This window comes from Oryx dammah, unplaced genomic scaffold (assembly GCF_014754425.2).
Source record: "Oryx dammah isolate SB20612 unplaced genomic scaffold, SCBI_Odam_1.1 HiC_scaffold_2, whole genome shotgun sequence".
NCBI classification, from domain to species: domain Eukaryota; kingdom Metazoa; phylum Chordata; class Mammalia; order Artiodactyla; family Bovidae; genus Oryx; species Oryx dammah.
The window spans coordinates 44,110,346-44,117,841 of NW_024070186.1; the positions used below are offsets into that span (position 1 = coordinate 44,110,346).

General features: G+C 40.3%; 1 non-coding gene across 1 annotated transcript; it reads left to right on the forward strand.

Annotated features, from left to right (window-relative positions):
• Positions 1 to 1,988: 1,988 nt before the first annotated feature.
• On the forward strand, positions 1,989 to 2,060 carry TRNAC-ACA. Its single transcript has one exon. It is a non-coding gene; the product is annotated as a tRNA-Cys (tRNA).
• The last annotated feature ends 5,436 nt before the right edge of the window (positions 2,061 to 7,496 follow it).

Sequence of the window (7,496 nt, forward strand, 5' to 3'; positions counted from 1 at the left end):
AAAAGATTGCCATGATTAGATTGCTATTTTAGAAAGATCACTTTTGGCTACCATGCAGAGAATGGATCGCAAAGAAACTGGAAGTACAGCAACTAGTTAGGAGGCTGTTATAATAATTCAAGCAAAGATGATGATGTTTACAGTAGGAAGAGGGAACTTGTAGATAAGTCTGCTCGTCAGAGAGTATGTGTACAGTTACAAGGGAAGAGAATCTGAAATTCTCAGCGAAATAACATTTGGTATTTGGGCTAAGAGAGAATGCAAAATGAAGACTAAAAAGAGTGGCTAGAGACATGAGAGTAAAACTGGGAGATTGTTTTGAGGGAGCTCAATTCTAAATGATGCACACATTACTTATATGCCTGGAGATAAGAGTTTTGATATTTATATTGGGCTTCCCTGATGGCTCAAACTGCAGTGCAGGAAATGTGGTTTCGATCCCTGGGTTGAAAAGATCCCCTGGAGAAGAGAATGAGTATCCATTCCAGTATTCTTGCCTGGAGAATTCCATAGACAGGGGAGCCTGGAGAGCTGTAGTCCATGGGGTCACATAGAGTCAGACATTTCTACTCTTTACATTCTCTTTCATCAACCCAAATTTCAAATGCTGTTTTGCAAAGAATTTGTTTCTCTTCCCTACTAACTTTACATGTATTCTCTGATGAGTGAGTGAGTGAGTGAAGTCACTCAGTCATGTCTGACTCTTTGCGACTGCATGGACTGTAGCCTACAAGGCTCCTCTGTCCATGGAATTTTCCAGGCAAGAGTACTGGAGTGGGTTGCCATTTCCTTCTCCAGGGGATCTTCCCAACCCAGGGATCGAACCCAAATCTCCCTGCATTGCAGGCAGACGCTTTACCATATGAGCCACCAGGGAAGTCCCTTCTTCTCTGATGAACAAACTCATTTATAAATTGCCTCTTCCTACTGTAAACATCATCATCTTTGCTTAATATTTATATTAGGTGAAAATAAATGAATGGTTCCCTTTTTAAAACAAAGGCATAGCATCTAATAAATTATCACTACTCCTTTGTCAATTGTCAATAGGTGGATAGGTTTTTCAGGAAAGGGATTTGGAGAAAATCTAGCAAACCTCCTTGATGGGAGACTCTCTAAGAGACTTGTTGGGATTTGTCTGGGTAATGAAGCTAATCTATCAGCATCATTATGCTGTTTCAGAGATGCGGTGATGATAAATGTAAATGGGATAGTTCCAGAGACTCTCTATAGTTAATTACCATCTTCAAGTTAACTTCAGACATTTATTAACAACATTTAGATTTTGTTTGAACAATCTATCACAATCCTTTTAAGTAGGAGGCTTCTAAATCCTAGCAGTTGTTTACATTAGCTGCCAAATAAATATGACCGTGAACTCGGTGCATGTCAGAGAAGCTAGCAGCACTTCTGCTTCCCCAAATGTTCCCTCAGCTTCAGGAAAAGCAACAAAATTCAAAATGGACTACTTTTAATTCAGATCTTTATTTCAATGAGCATTTTAAATATCATCTTTACATTTTTCAACAACATCTAATCGGTACAATCAGATTGTGATTTTTACAGTGTATGTATAATGAACTTCTTAGAACAATCTTGTGAGGTCAGTGTTTGCTTTACCTCCAGTGCAAATTGTTCCCTTTACACATCTACAAGTGGCAGGACTGGGTTTCAAACTGGTATTCAAATGCTCTAGTCTTTGGTCATTGGACTTTTCTAACAGTTTAAAAATGTGCTTGTTTGTCTTTTGAATCCAGATTCCTGTCTATAAAAAGCTTGATTTGTGACAGCTCCTGTCCTCATTGCAGGGCTTCTGACGTGCCTTCTCAGACTCTTATAGCTCCATAAAGCTAATTTAAATATGTGCCAGCAATGAGCCAGCTTCCCAGTTAGAGGAATTGACGCTCTAATGGAGGGGAAGATGGACAGATGAAAAAAATTAATTTGATATTTGGATGATTATTTAGGAATGTTTATGCTTATTGGCTTCCCTGGTGGCTCAGTGGGTAAAGCGTCCGCCTACAATGTGGGAGACCCAGGTTCGATCCCTGGGTCGGGAAGATCCCCTGGAGAAGGAAATGGCAACCCACTCCAGTAGTCTTGCCTGGAAAATCCCATGGACTGAGAAGCCTGGTAGGCTATAGTCCATGGGGTCGCAAAGAGTCGGACATGACTAAGCGACTCTCCTTTCCTTTCCTTATGCTTATTGGATACAGTTTAGTGTAGTACAGAAATTTTCTGAAAAATATTATACTTCTGCCATCATTTTTTAAAATAACATTTAATTTTGAAACGATTTTAGACCTAAAAAAATTGCAAAAAATGGATCAGAAAGTTCCTATATTCTCTCACCCATGTTAACATCTTACATAACCATAGTACATTAGTTGAAACCAGGAAGCTGATTACTATTAACTAAACTATAGACTTCAGTTTTACACCAGTTTTTCTCACCAACATCCTTTTTCTGTTCTGTACTCCAGACCCACATCCCACAGTGCGTATACTTATTCAGTTTTGTCGCTTTCCTCCAATCTTTGACAGTTCTTCAATCTTTTCTATTTTTCATCATCTTGATATTACAGAAAGTACTGATCAGTTAATTTGTAGGATATCCCTCAGTTTGGGTTTGTGTAATGTTTCTCATGATTTGATTAATGTATTTTTGGCAAGAACACCACTGAAGTGATATTTTGCCCTTCTCAGTGAATCACATCAAGGAGTGAGTAATGCCATCATGTCTTATGATGATATTGACTTTGTTTACTTAGTTAAGGTGGTCTGCCAAGTTTCTCCAACTTAAAGTTACTGCTTTCCCCTTTATAACAATAAATGTCTTGGGGGGAGGGACACCTTGAGACTGTGTAAATATCCTATTTCTCCTGAAACTTCATCTATTAATTTTAGGATCCATTGGTAGACATTTCTTGAAACAATATCACCTTATCCCTGTGTTGTGAAAGAGGAGAATTTAAAAATTGGCTTAAAGCTCAACATTCAGAAAACTAAGGTCATGGCATCCAGTCCCATCACTTCATGGCAAACAGATGGAGAAACAGTGGCAGACTTTATTTTGGGGGGCTCCAAAATCACGGCAGATGGTGACTGCAGCCATGAAATAAAAAGACGCTTACTCCTTGGAAGAAAAGTTATAACCAACTTAGATAGCATATTAAAAAGCAGAGACATTACTTTGCCAACAAAGGTCCATCTAGTCAAGGCTATGGTTTTTCCAGTAGTCATGTATGGATGTGAGAGTTGGACTCTATAAAGAAAGCTGAGTGCAGAAGAATTGATGCTTTTGAACTGTTGTGTTGGAGAAGACTCTTGAGAATTCCTTGGACTGCAAGGAGATCCAACCAGTCCACCCTAAAGGAGATCAGTCCTGGGTGTTCATTGGAAGGACTGATATTGAAGCTGAAACTCCAATACTTTGGCCACCTGATGCGAAGAGCTGACTCATTTGAAAAGACCCCGATGCTGGGGAAGATTGCAGGCCAGAGGAGAAGGGGATGACAGAGGATGAGATGGTTGGATGGCATTACCAACTCAATGGATATGGGTTTGGGTAGATTCAGGGAGTTGGTGATGGACAGGGAGGCCTGGTGTGCTGCAGTTCATGGGGTTGCAAAGAGTCAGACATGACTGAGCAACTGAACTAAACTGAACTGATCCCTATGTCAGTTTCAGATAATTTTATATTACTCCTCTACATTATTAATTAGAATTCTTCTGTATGGAACAGTGGCTTTATTTATTCTGTTATTTATATTTATCACTATAGCTTCATGAGTATATGTTTTTTGCTATAAGTTATCTAAAATCATTGCTATTTATTTTATTAACCATGTCATTCTAGCTTTGGTCGTTGGGAGCTTTTACAGGTTAACTTATATGTCTTTTTGATATGCTCTCATTCCTTTCCTTTTTAAGCACTTTTTACTTCCTGAAAGCACAAAATGCTTCAGGCTCATTTTTCATTTTTCCTGCTTCAATCTTGGAATCAACCCATTTTAAAGAACTCTGGTTTCTTTTTTGGAGAATGATATTTAAAAACCAGGATCTGAGTGGCAGGTGTATGTCATTGTTCCTAGGCCCTCTCAGTGGATAAAGCTTAGGAATAAATGTATATATGCACACATCTATATTTCTTTCTGTATCTATCCATTGAATAGACAAGCAAGCAAACACAAGTTTATATTGATACCTTGATCACTTGGTGGGCTAAAATTGATTATAAAGCTTTTGCAATTGAAGTCCAAGTGTTCCAGCTCTAAGAACACTAGTCCCTAAGTGAAGAATTTGTTTTGTTTCCAAATTTTCCAGAAACCAGCTGAATCACCTTGATTGCTCCTTTTCTGCCTCCTGATCCCGTACAAGTAGAATAACAATGCCCACCCTACCTAAGCTCCCAGTTGGTTGTAGGGATTTAATACAAGTCTTGATTTTGTCTCCATTTCTCTGTTGGTGTTCTGTTTTCCTTCATGGCCAGTCTTCTCCCTTGCCTCAAGCCTTCCTCCTCGGAAAGCACTTCTTCACACTGTAGTTAGAATGACCAATCAGAAATGAAAACTGGGTCTCATTGCTATTCTTATTTAAACTGTCACTGATTTTTTATCTCCTAAAAAGTAAGTTCTAAGGACATGACATGGTAAACAAGACCCTCTATGGTCTGAAACTTTCCTATGAGTCTCTTATTATTTTCTGTCCTCTTATTTTATACTCTAATATTACAAGGTTTTTTGATATCATCTTACCTTACCAACAGAAGTTTTTCTTCCAACTCTTTACTTTTGTGATACTATTTGATCAGGTTTGGATTGGGATTTTCTTGACAGTTTCTCCTAGCTAACTCTTCTGTAAATTTCAAGCATCAGTCTGAGGTCATATGCCCATCCAGCTTGTCATGTGCTTGGTACCTGATACTTGATCAATACTTGATGGGCTTCATCAGTTGTCTGCTTTTTCTGTTACTGCTTCCTTATTATTTCTGATGTCTTGGATTTCAGACCTCTGTAGTTTGTTTGCTACCACCATTAAGCACCTAAAGTTGCTCTTAATAAAGTACTAATCACCTAATTCACAAATGCTTTTTAGACCTTATCTAACTTAATATATTCATTGTGACTGCAATGCAAAGAGTCATAACAGTGATGAATGATGGAAGTGGCTTAGTTGGGAGAAGATCAGTACTGTGAAAAAAGGCTGGAGAGGTAAGCCAGGGCCACTTGTTATAAAAGTGAATAGGCCATGTTAAGGAAATCAATGGAGAGTCCTGCAAAAGTTTAAATAAGGAAGGCTATATTTTATAAACATAATTATGAACAAATTTGTCAAGAAAGCATGTCAAAATGGATTAGGGCAATCCTGGAAGGAAGAGAAATTAGGTTGTGGCATAATTCTCAAATAATAACATGGTTGAAATGAACTATGGTAGCAGAAATATGGAGAAAAATGGAAGCCTTCAAAAGATATACTAGATAGAATCACCATGATTTGATGGTGAATTGGAAGTGGAGGATAAATGGGAAGAAGTAATAATAGACTTTTAGTTTCCCATTAAATAATAGAGGAATATCTGCAATTGGGATTTAGGAGTAGGAATAGCTTTGAGAGAAGATGATTTTATTTGGAAATATTGAATTCACAATGCGTGTGAAACTTCTTAGTTTCATTGAGTTAGACAAGGCTGTGGCCCTAGTGTGATTAGATTGACTAGTTTTCTTTGAGTATTGTGTCAGTGTGTCTGCCCTCCGATGCCCTCTGGCAACACCTACCGTCTTACTTGGGTTTCTCTTACCTTGGACGTGGTGTATCTCTTCACAGCTGCTCCAGCAAAGCGCAGCCGCTGCTCCTTACCTTGGACAAGGGGTATCTCTTCACTGCCGCCCCTCCTGACCTTGAACGTGGAATAGCTCCTCTAGGCCCTCTGGCACCCCCACAGCCACTGCTCCTTGGACGTGGGGTTTCTCCTCCCGGCCACCGCCTCAGCCTTAGGCTTGAGGTAGCTCCTCCTGGCCGGTGCCCCTGGCCTCGTACGTGGAGTAGCTCCTCTCCACTACTCCTTCGCTGTCGCAGCCTGGCACTCTCCGCCGCCGCTCCTGACTTCGGACGTGGGGTAGCTCCTTTCGGCCGTTCCTAGGCCGTTGCAGCCTGGCACTCTCAGCTGCTGCCCCTGACCTCAGACATGGGGTAACTACTCTTGGATAAGCCCCTTGGGCATGGGGTCCCTTTGGTATCTGTCCCTGACCTCAGACCTGGGGTAGCTCCTCTCGGCCGCGCTATGTGCGTGGGTCGTAGCTGCCCGTGTTATATACTGGGTGGATCATGGTGGAGAGGTTTGATAGAATGTGGTCCACGAGAGAAGGGAATGGCAAACCACTTCAGTATTCTTGCCTTGAGAACCTCATTAACAGTATAAAAGGGCAAAATGATAGGATAGTGAAAGAGGAACACTCCAGGTCAGTAGGTGCCCAATATGCTACTAGAGATCAGTGGAGAAATAACTCCAGAAAGAATGAAGGGATGGAGCCAAAGCATAAACAATACCTGGCTGTGGATGTGACTGGTGAAGAAGCAAGATCTGATGCTGTAAAGAGCAATATTGCATAGGAACCTGGAATGTCAGGTCCATGAATCAAGGCAAATTGGAAGTGGTCAAACAGGAGATGGCAAGAGTGAACGTCTACATTCTAGGAATCAGCGAACTAAAATGGACTGGAATGGGTGAATTTAACTCAGATGACCATTATATCTACTACTGTGGGCAGGAATCCCTTAGAAGAAATGGAGTAGCCATTATGGTCAACAAAAGAGTCCAAAATGAAGTACTTGATGCAAACTCAAAAATGACAGAATGAACTCTGTTTGATTCCAAGGGAAACCACTCAGTATCACAGTAATCCAAGTCTATGCCCCAACCAGTAATGCTGAAGAAGCTGAAGTTGAATGGTTCTGTGAAGACCTACAAGACCTTTTAGAACTAATACCCCCAAAAGATGTCTTTTTCATTATAGGGGACTGAAATGCCAAAGTAGAAAGTCAAGAAACACCTGGAGTAACAGGCAAATTTGGCCTTGGAATGTGGAATGAAGCAGGGCAAAGGCTAATAGAGTTTTGCCAAGAGAATGCACGTGTCATAGCAAACACCCTCTTCCAACAACACAAGAGAAGACTCTACACATGGACATCACCAAATGGTCAACACTGAAATCAGATTGATTCTATTCTTTGCAGCCAAAGATGGAGAAGCTCTATACAGTCAACAAAAACAAGACCAGAAGCTGCCTGTTGCTCAGGTCATGAACTCCTTGTGACCAAATTCAGACTTAAATTGAAGAAAGTAGGGAAAACCACTAGACCATTCAGGTATGACCTAAATCAAATCCCTTATGATTATACAGTGGAAGTGAGAAATATATTTAAGAGCCTAGATCTGATAGAGTGCCTGATGAGTTATGGACTGAGGTTCATGACATTGTACAGGAGACTGGGAT